Raw genomic sequence first — 17,259 nt, 5'->3', positions numbered from 1 at the left:
CTCTCATTCAGTTATTTCACATCAAATTTCAAATTTTAAATTCTCCAATTTCAAATTTTTAAAAAATCCAGTTAGTTATTTCAAAAATAACCATCTGAAATTCTAATTTATTAAAGCATTTCACTCCAATACTCTCTTCTTTTTCAACCGGCGACCACCTCACCTTCATCAATAATCATCCCATTTTACTGTCGCTACTTGATTTGCCACACGCCACTCACCTTTAGTAAAAATAACCATCCACTTAAGAATAAAAATAATCATCCGCATACCTAATGAATTGAACATCTAACATTTTAATTATATATAACTAAACCCAATCCAATCAAAATAATCATCTATATAAAAATTAAAATAACCATCCGCATACCTACTAAAATAACCATCCTAAATTGACCATTAAAATAGAAGAAGAAGAAGATGAATAAACAGAAGAAACAACTATTGTGGTGAAACATAGTTTTGAAGGACTAGACATGACAAAAGCGGCACTATTGTGAATCATAGGGCTCAAATATGAAAGAAGCTAACTGTTCATACCATGGACCGAGCTGTATTACCCTGGTTGGATGACATCAAAGCGACCGACCTCTCGTAAAGGTTGGCTCGCAACTGACCTCTCCTTATAGAGGTCGGCCAAATCACCATAGGGGCCCAAACAAAAGGGCGCAGCCCACTCTAAAGGTGGCTGGCCTGAAAGATAAGGTGACTTCGCTCAAAGATAAGATAAGATAACTAACTTATCTCCAGAAAGGTCACTCCACACTACTATAAATACACTGGAGCACCCAGGTATAACTCATACTCTGATTCTACACAAAAACTTGCCTAAAGCACATGCTAACTTAAGTATCGGAGTCTCTTGCAGGTACCACCACCCTCCGGTTATGAAGGATCAACACCATCTCCAACTCTACCAGGTCGAGCACAGCAGCACCGACCAGCATAGAAGATCTCGTCCGAGATTGACCTTCAGTTTCAGATAACCCTCGGAACATTGGCGTCGTTGCCAGAGAACCTGGAAGTCATTCCATCATCATAGCAGACAACCTTGACAATGATCACAACTCCAGTTTGGAAGAAAGAACTCCACTTAAAAACATGGATGCCACATCAAAGGATATGCCTCAACCCAAGGGAGACAAGTAGTCTCCGTACACAAAAATCTTAGATGCCCTCCGTGAACAGCAGGATCGTCTCAAACAGCTCGAACAAGAGGCCGAGCATCAGCGGGAAGCCGAAAGAGACCTCTGGAGAGAAACAAGAAGGCACCGTGAGCTAGAGGACAAGCTCCTAAACCTCAAGGCCGACCTCAAAACAAATACCATTCAATCCAGTCATGAAGATAGCCCCCACAAGGACCAAGACCCATTCACCAAAGAAATCATGAAAGCTAAAGTCCCAAAAGACTTCAAAGCTCCTGACATGACCCCATACGGCGGTACATCTGATCCAAGCTATTATCTCAGCAATTTCAGAAGCAGGATGTATCTCTCAGATGCCTCAGACACCATACGATGCAAAGCTTTCCCAACTACTCTAACTAAAATGGCGATAAAGTGGTTCGACAGCTTGCCTCCAAGATCAATTACAAGCTTTGACGACCTTGCCAAAAAGTTTCTCGCCAGGTTCTCCATCCAGAAGGATAGAGCCAAGCATGCTCAAAGCTTGCTGGCAATCAAACAAGGAGATCAGGAAAGCCTCCGTAGCTACATGGAGAGATTCAACAAAGCATGCCTTAACATACAAAATCTTCCAACAGAAGTGGCTATCATGGGACTCATCAACGGCCTAAGAGAAGGACCTTTTAGCCACTCAATATCCAAGAAGCACCCAACATCTCTAAACGAGGTTCAAGAAAGGGCGAAAAAATAAATCAATATGGAGGAGAACTCCCGATTGGGAGATAGCTTAAAAACTGGATTCTCCTACCCACCTCAGGACAAGGAAAAAGAATCCAAAAAGAAAGAAGATCAACCCACAGAGAAACCTAGAAAGTACCACAACTACACCCCTCTTTGGGTGTCCCTTGTGGATGTCTACAGAGAGATATGAAACACAGAAAAGATCCCACCCCCTCGTCCGATTAAACACAAAAGAGGAGGAAGTCAGACGGAGTATTGCGAATACCACCGAATCTACGGACACTCTACCAATGAATGCTATGACTTGAAGAACATCATAGAAAAGCTAGCCCGAGAGGGCAGATTAGATCATTTCCTTGCCAATACAAGGGACGAACCAAAAAAGCGAAGAAGGGACGAAGAGGGCGGACGAACTGAATATCCCCCTCACACCCTTGAAAGACACATTCATATGATCAACGAGGATTCGCAGGAGGAGAGATCTCCAAGTCATCTCGTAAAAGGCACCTTAAAGAGGTGTACCCCGTCGGAGACTACGCTAAGTCACCTGACCTCCCCACTATCACCTTCACTCAAGAAAACGCCGCGAGCATAATCTCTGGACATGACGACCCAGTAGTCATTACAATTGTATTAGCTAATGCCAACTTCCACCGTACGTTGGTCGACCAAGGAAGCTCGGCAGATATACTGTTCAAATCTGCCTTTGACAAGCTCGGACTACAAGAAAAGGAGCTTAGAGCATATCCGAATAGCCTATTCGGGCTCGGAGATGCCCCAATTCAGCTACTCGGGTACATCCCACTCCACACAACCTTTGGAAAAGGAGATCGATCTAGGACGCTAAGCATATACTACATCGTAGTTGACGTAAGCTCAGCTTAAAATGCCCTAATAGGTCGAACAATGCTAAACCAGCTCATCGCGGTGGTCTCCACTCCACATCTCTGCATGAAGTTCCTAACCCCAGAAGGGATCGCCACCATAAAAGGAGACAAAAAAAACTCGCGCGACGCTCTTACAACGAAAGTCTGAACCTTAAAGGCAACCCCGGAGGAAAAGAAACCAATACCATCGAACTCGGGGGAATTCGAGCTCGTAAAGAACTTCGTCCACAACCTGAAGGTGAAACCGAAGAAGTCCAGATCGGGGATGCTTGGGATAAAATATCAAATATAGGGGCAACCTTAAAGGGAGACTTAAAGGAGCAACTGATACAGTTCCTAAAGGATAATGCCGATCTCTTTGTATGGAATGCGCAGACATGCCCGGCATAGATCCCGAGCTAATGTGCCATAAACTGGCAATTTATCCTGGATCTCGGCCAGTGCAACAGAAGTGTAGGAAGCTTGGCCCAGAAAGATCCCAAGCTATGGAAGAGCAAGTACAAGCCTTACTCGAGGCAGGGTTCATAAGGGAGGTCGAGTACCCATTGTGGCTAGCCAACGTCGTCTTGGTAAAGAAGTCAAATGGAAAGTGGCGGATGTGTACCGATTACACCGACCTCAATAAGGCCTGCCCAAAAGACCCCTACCCGCTCCCAAGTATAAAAACCCTAGTGGATGCCTCTTCCGAATATAAATACCTCTCCTTTATGGATGCTTATGCAGGATACAACCAAATTCCAATGTATCCACCCGACCAAGAAAAGACCTCGTTCCTAACCCCAAAAGCAAACTACTACTATGTAGTTATGCCCTTCGGACTCAAAAACGCAGGAGCTACATACCAGAGATTAATGAATAAGGTTTTCGCCGATCATATTGGAAAACTAATGGAGGTTTATATAGACGACATGCTGGTAAAAACACAAAGTGAGGAATCGTTGTTATCCGACCTCACCAAAGTGTTCAACACCATAAGAAAGCATGGGATGCGACTTAACCCCGCAAAGTGCACCTTCGCGGTAAAAGCTAGCAAATTCTTGGGCTTCATACTCACCCAAAGAGGAATTGAGGTGAACCCAGATAAATGCCAGGCTATACTCAACATGAAAAGTCTGACCTGCGTCAAAGAGGTACAACAGCTCAACGGAAGACTAGCAGCCCTATCCAGATTTCTAGCCAGATCAGCTATAAGATCTCTCCCCTTTACGCAACACTAAGGAAGGGAAAGAGGTTTGAATGGACTCCAGAGTGCGAACAAGCCTTCCAAGATTTCAATAAATTTTTGGGGCAACCACCCATCCTTACCCGACCACAGAAAAGTGAAGAACTCATATTATATCTCGCCGTAGAAAATCGGGCAATAGCCTTAGCACTAGTCAGAGAAGATGAGAGTGAGCAACAGCCCATTTACTTCATCAGCAAGGCTCTACAAGGGCCAAACTAAACTATCAAAAGATAGAAAAATTCGCCTACACCCTAACTCACTTCTCGATGACTCCGCCCATACTTTCAAGCTCACACTATCAGAGTTCAGACCAACCAGCCCATAAAAGTCATCTTACAGAAAACAGACTTAGCTGGAAGAATCTTACAGTGGGCAGTCAAGTTATCCAAATTCGACCTCAAATATGAAGCTCGGACAGTTATTAAATCATAGTACCTGGCCGACTTTATTACAGAATACACTAACACCCCAGGTACCCCCATAGAATGGAATCTATATGTAGATGGCTCCTCAAACAAAACCAGGAGTGGCACAAGCGTAATTATAGAGAGTGACCAGGGGACCCAAATTGAGCTCTCCTTAAAATTTGAGTTTCCTACCTCAAATAACCAAGCTGAATACGAGGCACTACTGGCTGGTTTAAGGCTGGCTAGGGAGGTAGGAGTTCAAAAGCTTACCATCTTCAGTGATTTACAAGTAGTCACCTCACAAATAGAAGGGAGCTACCAAGCTAAGAATCTCACTGGTGCATGAAATTGTGATCCCTGAGGTTGTAAAATTTGTTGTTCGTTCTCTCCCTGGCAATGGCGCCAATAACTGGTGCACAATACCATGGTCCAAACATGACTTCACAACTTCGCACAACTAACCAGCAAGTGCACTGGATCATCCAAGTAATAAAACCTTACGTGAGTAAGGGTCGATCCCACGGAGATTGTTGGTATGAAGCAAGCTATGGTCACCTTGTAAATCTCAGTCAGGCAGATATCAAATAGTTATGGAGTTTTCGAAAATAAATTATAAATAAATAGAAAATAAAGATAGAAATACTTATGTAATTCATTGGTGAGAATTTCAGATAAGTGTATAGAGATGCTTTCATTCCTCTGAACCTCTGCTTTCCTGCTGTCTTCATCCAATCAATCCTACTCCTTTCCATGGCAAGCTGTATGTAGGGCATCACCGTTGTCAATGGCTACTTCCCATCCTCTCTTGTGAAAATGGTCCAATGCGTTGTCACTACATGGCTAATCATCTGGAGGTTCTCGATCATACTGGAATAGGATTTACTATCCTTTTGCGTCTGTCACTACGCCCAGCATTCGCGAGTTTGAAGTTCGTCACAGCCATCCCTTCCCAGATCCTACTCGGAATACCACAGACAAGGTTTAGACTTTCTGGATCTCAGGAATGGCCATCCATGGGTTCTAACTTATACCATAAAGATTCTAATATCTCGGACTCGGTCCTTTGTATTTGATATCTAAGAGATACTCATTCTAGCTTGTTTGCATGTAGAACAGAAGTGTTTGTCAGGCACGCGTTCATAAGTGAGAATGATGATGAGCGTCACATAATCATCACATTCATCATGTTCTTGGGTGCGAATAGATATCTTAGAAGCGGAATAAGTTGAATTGAATAGAAAAACAGTAGTACTTTGCATTAAATCATGAGGAACAGCAGAGCTCCACACCTTAATCTATGAAGTGTAGAAACTCTACCGTTGAAAAATACATAAGTGAAAATAGGGTAAGCATGGCCGAGTGGCCAGCCTCCCATGGAGGTCTAGAGATCTCAAAAATGATCAAAAGATGAAAATACAATAGTAAAAAGTCCTATTTATACTAAACTAGTTACTAGGGTTTACAAAAGTAAGTAATTGATGCATAAATCCACTTCTGGGGCCCACTTGGTGTGTGCTTGGGCTGAGCTTGAAGTTTACACGTGGAGAGGTCATTCATGGAGTTGAACGCCAGTTTGTAACGTGTTTCTGGCGTTCAACTCTGGTTCGTGACGTGTTTCTGGCGTTTAACTCCAGACTGCAGCATAGAACTGGCGTTCAACGCTCTTTTGCATCATCAATCCTTATTTAAAGTATGGACTATTATATATTTCTGGAAAGCCCTGGATGTCCACTTTCCAACGCAATTGGAATCGCGCAATTTTGAGTTCTGTAGCTCCAGAAAATCTACTTTGAGTGCAGGGAGGTCAGAATCCAACAGCATCAGCAGTCCTTCTTCTACCTCTGAATCTGATTTCTGCTCAAGTCCCTCAATTTCAGCCAGAAAATACCTGAAATCACAGAAAAACACACAAACTCATAGTAAAGTCCAGAAATGTGAATTTAACATAAAAACTAATAAAAACATCCCTAAAAGTAACTAGATCCTACTAAAAATATACTAAAAATAATGCCAAAAAGCGTATAAATTATCCGCTCATCACAACCCCAAACTTAAATTGTTGCTTGTCCCCAAGCGACTGAAAATCAAATAGTATAAAAAAGAAGATAATATACTATAAATTCCAAACTATCAATGAAACATAGCTCCAATCAGATGAGCGGGACTTGTAGCTTTTTGCCTCTTGAATAGTTTTGGCATCTCACTTTATCCATTGATGTTCAGAATGATTGGCATCTATAGGAACTCAGAGTTCAGATAGTGTTATTGATTCTCCTAGTTCAGTATGTTGATTCTTGAACACAGCTACTTTATGAGTCTTGGCCGTGGCCCTAAGCACTTTGTTTTCCAGTATTACCACTGGATACATAAATGCCACAGACACATAACTGGGTGAACCTTTTCAGATTGTGACTCAGCTTTGCTAAAGTCCCCAATTAGAGGTGTCCATGGTTCTTAAGCACACTCTTCTTTTGCTTTGGACCTTGACTTTAACCGCTCAGTCTCAAGTTTTCACTTGACACCTTCACGCCACAAGCACATGGTTAAGGACAGTTTAGTTTAGCCGCTTAGGCCAGGATTTTATTCCTTTAGGCCCTCCTATCCACTGATGCTCAAAGCCTTGGGATCCTTTTTATTACCCTTGCCTTTTGGTTTTAAGGGCTATTGGCTTTTTGCTCTTGCCTTTTGGTTTTAAGAGCTTTTGGCTTTTTCTGCTTGCTTTTTCTTTTTCCATTTTTTTTCGCATATATTTTTTTTTTCTGCAAGCTTTTGTATTCACTGTTTTTTCTTGCTTCAAGAATCACTTTTATGATTTTTAGATTATCAAATAACATGTTTCCTGTTCATCATTCTTTCAAGAGCCAACATATTTAACATTCATAAACATCAACTTCAAAAGACATATGCACTGTTCAAGCATTCATTCAGAAAATAAAAAGTATTGTCACCACATCAAAATAATTAAACTAAGTTCAAGGATAAATTCGAAACTTATGTACTTCTTGTTCTTTTGAATTAAAACATTTTTTTAAGAGAGGTGATGGATTCATAGGACATTCATAACTTTAAGACATAGTTACTAAATACTAATGATCATGTAATAAGACACTAACATAGATAAGCACTTAACATAAAGAAAACGAAAAACAGAAAATTTGAGAACAAGGAATGAGTCCACCTTAGTGATGGTGGCGTTTCCTTCTTGAGGAATCAATGATGTCCTTGAGCTCTTCTATGTCTCTTCCTTGTCTTTGTTGCTCCTCCCTCATTGCTTTTTGATCTTCTCTAATTTCATAGAGGATGATGGAGTGCTTTTGATGTTCCACCCTTAGTTGCTCCCAATAATTGTGTGGGGGAAAATGTATCCTCTGAGGTATCTCAGGGATCTCTTGATTTGCAGTCAAATGTTCTACCACTGAGCTATAGACCCTTGATGGAAGCTTTTGTCTTCCATTTTCTCTTTCTAGAGGTTTCTCTGGCCTTAGATGCCATCAATGGTTATGGAAAAACAAAAAAAAAGAATTATGCTTTTACCACACCAAACTTAGAATGTTGCTCGCCCTCGAGCAAAAGAAGAAAGAATAGATGAAGAAGAAGATGTGGAAAAAAAACTAGGATTATGAGGAGGGAAGGTGGGGATCCTGTGGGGTCCACAGATCTTGAGGTGTCAAGGATTTACATCCCTGCACTAATTAGGCATGTAAAATTCCTTTGCATGCAATTCTGGCGTTTAAACGCCGAACTGATGCTTGTTCTGGGCGTTCAACGCCCAGATGCAGCATGTTTCTGGCGTTGAACGCAAGTTCTATGCTTGTTTCTGGCGTTCAGTGCCAGATCCATGCTCTGTTCTGGCGTTGAACGCCAGCCAGATGCTCCTTACTGGCATTTGAACGCCAGTGAACTCCTCCTCCAGGGTGTGCTATTTTTTTATGCTGTTTTTGAATTTTCTTCAATTTTTTTCAGTTGTTTTTGTGACTCCACATGATCATGAACCTATGAAGACATATAACTAATAAAAAATATAATTAAATAAAAATTTGGTTGCCTCCCAACAAGTGCTTCTTTAATGTCAATAGCTTGACAGTGGGCTCTCATGGAGCCTCACAGATGTTCAGAGCATTGTTGAGACTTCCCAATACCAAACTTAGAGTTTGGATATGGGAGTTCAACACCAAACTTAGAGTTTGGTTGTGGCCTCCCAACACCAAACTTAGAGTTTGACTGTGGGGGCTCTGGTTGACTCTGCAGTGGGAGAAGCTTACTGTGCCTCTTTTCTATGTTTACAGAAGGATAACCTTGAGTTGTAAACACAAGGGAGTCCTCATTCAATTGAAGGACTAATTCACCTCTGTCAACATCAATCACAGCTCTTGCTGTGGCTAGGAAGGGTCTTCCAAGAATGATGGATTCATCCTCATCCTTCCCAGTATCTAAGATTATGAAATCAGCAGGGATGTAAAGGCCTTCAACCTTTACTAACACGTCCTCTACCTATCCATAAGCCTCTTTTCTTGAATTGTCTGCCATCTCTAATGAGATTGTAGCAGCTTGTACCTCAAAGATTCCCAGTTTCTCCATTACAAAGAGTGGCATGAGGTTTATTCCTGACCCAAGGTCACATAGAGCCTTCTCAAAGGTTATGGTGCCTATGGTACAAGGTATTAGGAACTTTCCAGGATTCTGTTTCTTCTGAGGCAATCTCAGTTGATCCAATGCATTTAGTTCATTGGTGAACAGGGGAGGTTCATCTCCCCAAGTCTCATTACCAAATAAATTGGCATTCAGCTTCATGATTGCACCAAGGAACTTGGCAACTTGCTCTTCAGTAACATCCTCATTCTCTTCAGAGGAAGAATACTCATCAGAGCTCATGAATGGCATAAGGAAGTTCAATGGAATCTCTATGGTCTCTAGATGAGTCTCAGATTCCTTTGGTTCCTCAGAGAAAAACTCCTTATTGATCACTGGACATCCCAGGAGGTCTTCCTCACTGGGATTTACGTCCTCAACCTCCCTTATAGGTTCGGCCATGGTAATTAATTCAATGGCCTTGCACTCTCCTTTTGGATTCTCTTCTGTATTGCTTGGGAGAGTACTAGGGGGGTTTTCAGTGATTCTTTTACTCAGCTGGCCCACTTGTGCTTCCAAATTTCTAATGGAGGACCTTGTTTCATTCATGAAACTCACAGTGGCCTTAGATAGATCAGAGACTAAATTTGCTAAATTAGAGGTATTTTGTTCAGAGTTCTCTGTCTGTTACTGAGTGGATGATGGAAAAGGCTTGTTATTGTTAAACCTGTTTTTTCCACCATTATTAAAGCCTTGTTGAGGCTTTTGATCCTTCCATGAGAGATTTGGGTGATTTCTCCATGAGGGATTATAGGTGTTTCCATATGGTTCACCCATGTAATTTACCTCTGCAATTGCAGGGTTCTCAGGATCATAAGCTTCTTCTTCAGAAGATGCCTCTTAAGTACTGTTGGATGCAGCTTGCATTCCATTCAGACTCTGAGAAATCATATTGACTTGCTGAGTCAATATTTTATTCTGAGCCAATATGGCATTCAGAGTATCAATTTCAAGAACTCCCTTCTTCTGAGGCGTCCCATTACTTATAGGATTCCTCTCAGAAGTGTACATAAACTGGTTGTTAGCAACCATGTCAATAAGTTCTTGAGCTTCTGCAGGCATTTTCTTTAGGTGAATGGATCCACCTGCAGAAGTATCCAATGACATCTTAGCTAATTCAGACAGACCATCATAGAATATATTCAGGATGGTCCATTCTGAAAGCATGTCAGAAGGACACTTTTTGGTCAGTTGCTTGTATCTCTCCCAAGCTTCATAGAGGGATTCACCTTCTTTCTGTCTGAAGGTTTGAACATCCACTCTAAGCTTACTAAGCTTTTGAGGAGGAAAGAACTTGGCTAAGAAAGCCGTGGCCAGCTTATCCCAAGAGTTCAGGCTATCTTTGGGTTGAGAGTCCAACCACACTCTAGCTCTATCTCTTACAGCAAACAGGAAAAGTATGAGCCTGTAGACTTCAGGATCTACTCCATTAGTCTTAACAGTATCACATATCTGCAAGAATTCAGTTAAGAACTGAAAAGGATCTTCAGATGGAAGTCCATGGAACTTGCAGTTCTACTGCATTAGAGAAACTAATTGAGGTTTAAGCTCAAAATTGTTTGCTCCAATGGTAGGAATTGAGATGCTTCTTCCATGTAAATTGGAATTAGGTGCGGTAAAGTCACCAAGCATCCTCCTTGCATTATTATTATTTTCGGCTGCCATCTCCTCTTCCTGTTCGAAAATTCCTGTAAGGTTGACTCTAGATTGTTGTATTTTAGCTTCTCTTAATTTCCTCTTCAGAGTCCTTTCAGGTTCAGGGTCTGCTTCAACAAGAATGTTCTTGTCCTTGCTCTTGCTCATATGACAAAGAAGGGAATAACAAAGAAAATATAGAATCCTCTATGTCACAGTATAGAGATTCCTTTGTGTGAGTAGAAGAAGCAAAGAATGTAATGTAAGGAAAGAGAATGGAGGAGAATCCAAACACAAGGGTGAGGAGAGCAGAGATATGAGATGAAGAGAAGTGTTAGTAAGTAATTAAATAAATAGAAGAGGGTGAGGGAGAAGAGAATTTCGAAAATAATTTTGAAAAAGAGTTAATATTTTTCGAAAATTAAGATAAAATTAAAATTAAAATTAAAAATTGAAACAATTAATTAATTAAAAAGAATTTTTGAAAAAGAGGGAGGTATTTTCGAAAATTAAATTTTGAAAAAGGGTTAGTGATTTTCAAAAATTAGAGAGAGAGAGTTAGTTAGGTAGTTTTGAAAGAGATAAGAAACAAACAAAAAGTTAATTAGTTAGTTGAAACAAATTTTGAAAATCAATTTTAAAAGATAAGAAGGTAAGAAGTTAGAAAAGATATTTGAAAATCAAATTTTAAAAAAAAGATAAGATTTTTTTAAAAAAAAAGATATGATTAGAATTAGTTTTGAAAAAGATTTGATTTTTTTAAAATCATAATTAATGACTTGACTCACAAGAAATCACAAGATATGATTCTAGAATTTAAAGTTTGAATCTTTCTTAACAAGTAACAAACTCGAAATTTTTGAATCAAAACATTAATTGATGATGTGATTTTCGAAAATATGATATAAAAATAAGAAAAAGATTTTGAAAATATTTTGAAAAAGATTTTTGAAATTTTCGAAAATAAAAAATGGAAAGGATATGATTTTTTTTTTGAAAAAGAATTTAAAAAGATAAGATTTTTAAAAAGATAAGATATATTTTTTATTTTTGAATTTTTATGATGAGAGAGAAAAACATGAAAATGATGCAATGCATGAAAATTTTGGATCTAAACATGTGATGCATGCAAGAACACCATGAATGTCAAGATGAACACCAAGAACACTTTGAATGTCAAGATGAACATCAAGAACTTATTTTTTTTGAAAAATTTTCCAGAAAAGAAAACATGCAAGATACCAAACTTAGAAATTTTTCATGCATAGACACTATGAATGCAAGAATGCATATGAAAAATAAGAAAAGACACCAAACAAGAAAATATGAAGATCAAACAAGAAGACTGGCCAAGAACAACTTGAAGATCATGAAGAACACTATGAATGCATGAATTTTTCGAAAAATGCATAAAAATTTTAGAAAAAAATGCAATTGACACCAAACTTAAAAATTGACTCAAGACTCAAACAAGAAACACAAAATATTTTTTATTTTTATGATTTTATGATTTTTTGGATTTTTCGAAAATTAATGTGAAAAAGAAAAATAAAGATTCCAAAATTTTTAATATGAATTCCAGGAATCTTGTACTCTTAGTCTAAAGCTCCAATCTGAGGGTTAGGCATGGCTTAATAGCCAGCCAAGCTTTAGAAGATACAAATCAGTCATACAATAACAAATTTTATTAGCAACAACTAGCTTGCTCTTGTAATGATGACTTGGGAGCCTCAGTCCAAATGAATTTGGATATGGATTTACAGCCAACCAGGCTTCTACATGCTTCATGAAACTCTAGAATTCATTCTTAAAAATTCTAAAATATATATATATATATATATATATATATATATATATATATATATATATATATATATATATTTGAAAAGATTTATAATTTTTTTTTGAAAATAAAGGAAAAATTTTTTGAAAGATTTTTGAAAACTTTTTGAAAACAAAATAAGAAGAAAATTACCTAATCTGAGCAACAGGATGAACCGTCAGTTGTCCAAACTCGAACAATCCCCGGCAACGGCACCAAAAACTTGGTGCATAAAATTGTGATCCCTGAGGTTGTAAAATTTGTTGTTCGTTCTCTCCCTGGCAATGGCGCCAATAACTGGTGCACAATACCATGGTCCAAACATGACTTCACAACTTCGCACAACTAACCAGCAAGTGCACTGGGTCGTCCAAGTAATAAAACCTTATGTGAGTAAGGGTCGATCCCACGGAGATTGTTGGTATGAAGCAAGCTATGGTCACCTTGTAAATCTCAGTCAGGCGGATATAAAATAGTTATGGAGTTTTCAAAAATAAATTATAAATAAATAGAAAATAAAGATAGAAATACTTATGTAATTCATTGGTGAGAATTTCAGATAAGTGTATAGAGATGCTTTCGTTCCTCTGAACCTCTGCTTTCCTGCTGTCTTCATCCAATCAATCCTACTCCTTTCCATGGCAAGCTGTATGTAGGGCATCACCGTTGTCAATGGCTACTTCCCATCCTCTCTTGTGAAAATGGTCCAATGCGCTGTCACTGCATGGCTAATCATCTGGAGGTTCTCGATCATACTGGAATAGGATTTACTATCCTTTTGCGTCTGTCACTACGCCCAGCATTCGCGAGTTTGAAGTTCGTCACAGCCATCCCTTCCCAGATCCTACTCGGAATACCACAGACAAGGTTTAGACTTTCCAGATCTCAGGAATGGCCATCCATGGGTTCTAACTTATACCACAAAGATTCTAATATCTCGGACTCGGTCCTTTGTATTAGATATCTAAGAGATACTCATTCTAGCTTGTTTGCATGTAGAATAGAAGTGTTTGTCAGGCACGCGTTCATAAGTGAGAATGATGATGAGCGTCACATAATCATCACATTCATCATGTTCTTGGGTGCGAATGGATATCTTAGAAGCGGAATAAGTTGAATTGAATAGAAAAACAGTAGTACTTTGCATTAAATCATGAGGAACAGCAGAGCTCCACACCTTAATCTATGAAGTGTAGAAACTCTACCGTTGAAAAATACATAAGTGAAAATAGGGTAAGCATGGCCGAGTGGCCAGCTTCCCATGGAGGTCTAGAGATCTCAAAAATGATCAAAAGATGAAAATACAATAGTAAAAAGTCCTATTTATACTAAACTGGTTACTAGGGTTTACAAAAGTAAGTAATTGATGCATAAATCCACTTCTGGGGCCCACTTGGTGTGTGCTTGGGCTGAGCTTGAAGTTTACACGTGGAGAGGTCATTCTTGGAGTTGAACGCCGGTTTGTAACGTGTTTTTGGCGTTCAACTCTGGTTCGTGACGTATTTCTGGCATTTAACTCCAGACTGCAGCATAGAACTGGCGTTCAACGCTCTTTTGCGTCATCAATCCTTATTTAAAGTATGGACTATTATATATTTCTGGAAAGCCCTGGATGTCTACTTTCCAACGCAATTAGAATCGCGCCATTTTGAGTTTTGTAGCTCCAGAAAATCCACTTTGAGTGCAGGGAGGTCTGAATCCAACAACATCAGCAGTCCTTCTTCTACCTCTGAATCTGATTTCTGCTCAAGTCCCTCAATTTCAGCCAGAAAATACCTGAAATCACAGAAAAACACACAAACTCATAGTAAAGTCCAGAAATGTGAATTTAACATAAAAACTAATAAAAACATCCCTAAAAGTAACTAGATCCTACTAAAAACATACTAAAAACAATGCCAAAAAACGTATAAATTATCCGTTCATCACCCACCATGAAAAAATACCTGGACAAAACCAAAAAATAGCTCAGACAGTTCGGGGGATATGAAGTTCGACATATACCTCGGAAACAGAATGCTCGAGCTGATGCACTTTCAAAACTAGCAAGCACCAAACCAGGGGGCAATAATAGAAGCCTCATCCAAGAAACACTGCAAAGTCCATCAATCTCAAAGGAAGAAAAAGTCCTAACTATATCAGGCCAGGATCAAGGATGGATGGCTCCCATAATCAACTACCTCAAGTCTAAAACACTCCCCACAGATAAAAAAGAGGCGAAAAGGCTAGTACGAGAAGCGCAGTACTACACCATAGTGCGCAACATCATATATAGGAGAGGGATTTCAATACCCCTCCTAAAATGTGTGCCGACCTCTGATACAAGGGAAATCCTGGAAGAAGAACACAGTGGTATGTGTGACAATCACCTAGGGGCACGAGCACTTTCCAAAAAGGTACTCCGAGCTGGTTTCTACTGGCCGACCTTACAAACGGCGCAACAGAATTTGTCCAGAAATGCCCACCATGCCAGAAGCACACCAACTTCCATATAGCTCCACCTGAGGAGCTCGTCTGTGTTACATCACCCTGGCCATTTGTAAAGTGGGGGCTCGACCTCCTCAGACCTTTTCTCCAAGGATCAGGGCAAGTCAAGTTTCTCATTGTAGGCATAGACTACTTCACAAAGTGGATTGAGACAGAGCCATTAGCTACTACCACTGCCCAAAAAAGTCAGAAATTCTTATACAGAAACATTATCACAAGGTTTAGGGTTCCATACTCTATCACCACAGATAATGGTACTCAATTCACTGAAATGAGTTTCAGGAAATTGGCAGTTGACCTAAAAATAAAGCACCAATTCACCTCTGTAGAACACCCGCAGGCCAATAGACAGGCAGAAGCCACTAACATGGTCATATTGACTGGGTTAAAATGGAGACTACAGGATGCAAAGGGAGCTTGGGTTGAAGAGCTTCCGTAAGTCCTATGGGCATATCGGACAACACCACGCTCCACCACCGGAAAGTCACCATTCCGACTTGCTTACGGAATGGAGGCAATGATCCCTGTGGAGGTATAAGAGGAATCCCCTCGAGTGATCCTCTACAACGAAGATACCAACTCCCAAACTCAAAGGGAAGAGCTCGACCTACTTCCAGACGTCCGAGAAAGAGCTCGGATTAGAGAGGAAGCACTAAAGCGTCGAATGGCTCTAAGGTATAATCAGAAGGTAGTCCGACGAAGCTTCGCCATCAACGATCTCATTTTAATCCGGAATGATATCGGAGCAGGTCAGTTAGGAGAAGGGAAGCTGGCATCCAACTGGAAAGGACCATACCAAGTTACAGAAGTACTGGGGAAAGGTTACTACAAGGTGTCTGACCTCGAAGGGCAAGAGCTATCAAGGTCATGGCATGCCTGTAACCTAAGAAGGTACTATAGCTAGAAAATAGTGAATGATCTTAGGTCAAGGAAAACTCTTTTTCCTATAAAAAGGTTTTTTAATGAGGCGCCAGGCCGAGATCTAGAAAGTTGCCCAATCTAGAAAGGTAAACACTAACATGTACACACTCTTATCCATATCATCATTTTATTATTTAAATAAAATTTTCAGATTTCCTAAAAAGTTTCCTACCAAGACGCATTAATTTATGCTTAAAAGCAAAATTCATCGACCGATCATAAAGAGGTTGGCAAGGTGAAGTGATAAAGCTCGGATTAATGCAAGGAGTTATAAAAAGCGACCCATATAAAGCGACCTGATGAGGTCTGACTAAAAATAGGATTACTAAAAATAACTCGAGAAGGCCCGACAGAGAAGTCGGACCAGTATAAAAGGATCACTAAAAAGGGACAAAAACATCTCACAAAGGCCGAAGGAAGACCAAGGCCAAAAGTGCTTAGCTGAAAGGTATAAGTCTTAGAAAAAAGACATTACTTAAAAAGCAAAGCACAAGTCGGAACGGCGCTAAAAAGTCATCCAACTAAACTATAAAGAAAAGGTTCCTTATCGGAACACTACCTAAAAAGTTGTTGGAATATGACTAAAAAGCCCGAACAGTGAGGACAAAGAGGTCCGCACCCAAAAAGGCATAACCAAAATGGACGAATACGACCTCAACAAGAACAAGTGAAAAGCCAAAAAGGTTGAAAAACAACTTAAGGCTCAAAGGTGCTTAGCAAAAAAGGATACAACTCTGCTTAAAGAAAGCACGATCTCAAATTGAGGCTAAAAAGTTGTCCAAAGCAAACTAAAAAGGAACTATACCTAAAAAGTTATAAGAACTCGACTAAAAAGCCCGAACCATAACCTAAGAGGCAAACTCAGCTAAAGAGCCCGAACGGCTAGGAGTGAGGTAGCAGACCAAAAGGATCAGACAAATCAACTCCCTCCAAACAAAGGTTGCAAAACAACCTCCAAATATATGCATCTCGACACAAGTAAAAATTATCAATTAAAAACATTAAAAGACTCAAGGGCTGCCTAAAAAGGAGCCACAGAGTTTAAAAGTGTTTTGTTTTCAAAATAAAAGTTGCTGGGAAGCAACTAAAGTATCAGCAGAATGATCCATAGAAGACATACACAACAAAAAGTTCAAAAAGTCCACAAGCCGGACTACACCAATACATAAACAATATGAAGAGAGTACTACAAAGAATCCAAGTTTGCCTCGGTGGCTGCATCCTTAGGAGAAGGAGGCCTAGTCGCGAGCGGGGTGGCATTAACGACTCCATCTGACCCACCCAAAATCTCCACATCGGGCTCGGGCTTCAGAGGAACCACCTCGGCAGAAGGAGTCGAAGAGGCTGAAGCTGCAGAAGCCTTGGCTGGTGGCACATGAGG

General features: G+C 40.0%; 1 non-coding gene across 1 annotated transcript; it reads left to right on the top strand.

Moving 5' to 3' along the window:
- Window positions 1–10,174: 10,174 nt before the first annotated feature.
- LOC112752395 (small nucleolar RNA R71) lies at window positions 10,175–10,282 on the top strand. Its single transcript, XR_003176834.1, has one exon. It is a non-coding gene; the product is annotated as a small nucleolar RNA R71 (small nucleolar RNA).
- The last annotated feature ends 6,977 nt before the right edge of the window (window positions 10,283–17,259 follow it).

The sequence above is a fragment of the Arachis hypogaea genome, chromosome 15 (assembly GCF_003086295.3).
Source record: "Arachis hypogaea cultivar Tifrunner chromosome 15, arahy.Tifrunner.gnm2.J5K5, whole genome shotgun sequence".
Classification (NCBI taxonomy): domain Eukaryota; kingdom Viridiplantae; phylum Streptophyta; class Magnoliopsida; order Fabales; family Fabaceae; genus Arachis; species Arachis hypogaea.
Note: the sequence above shows the minus strand (reverse complement) of the source record. Positions and strands in the feature narration are given on the sequence as shown.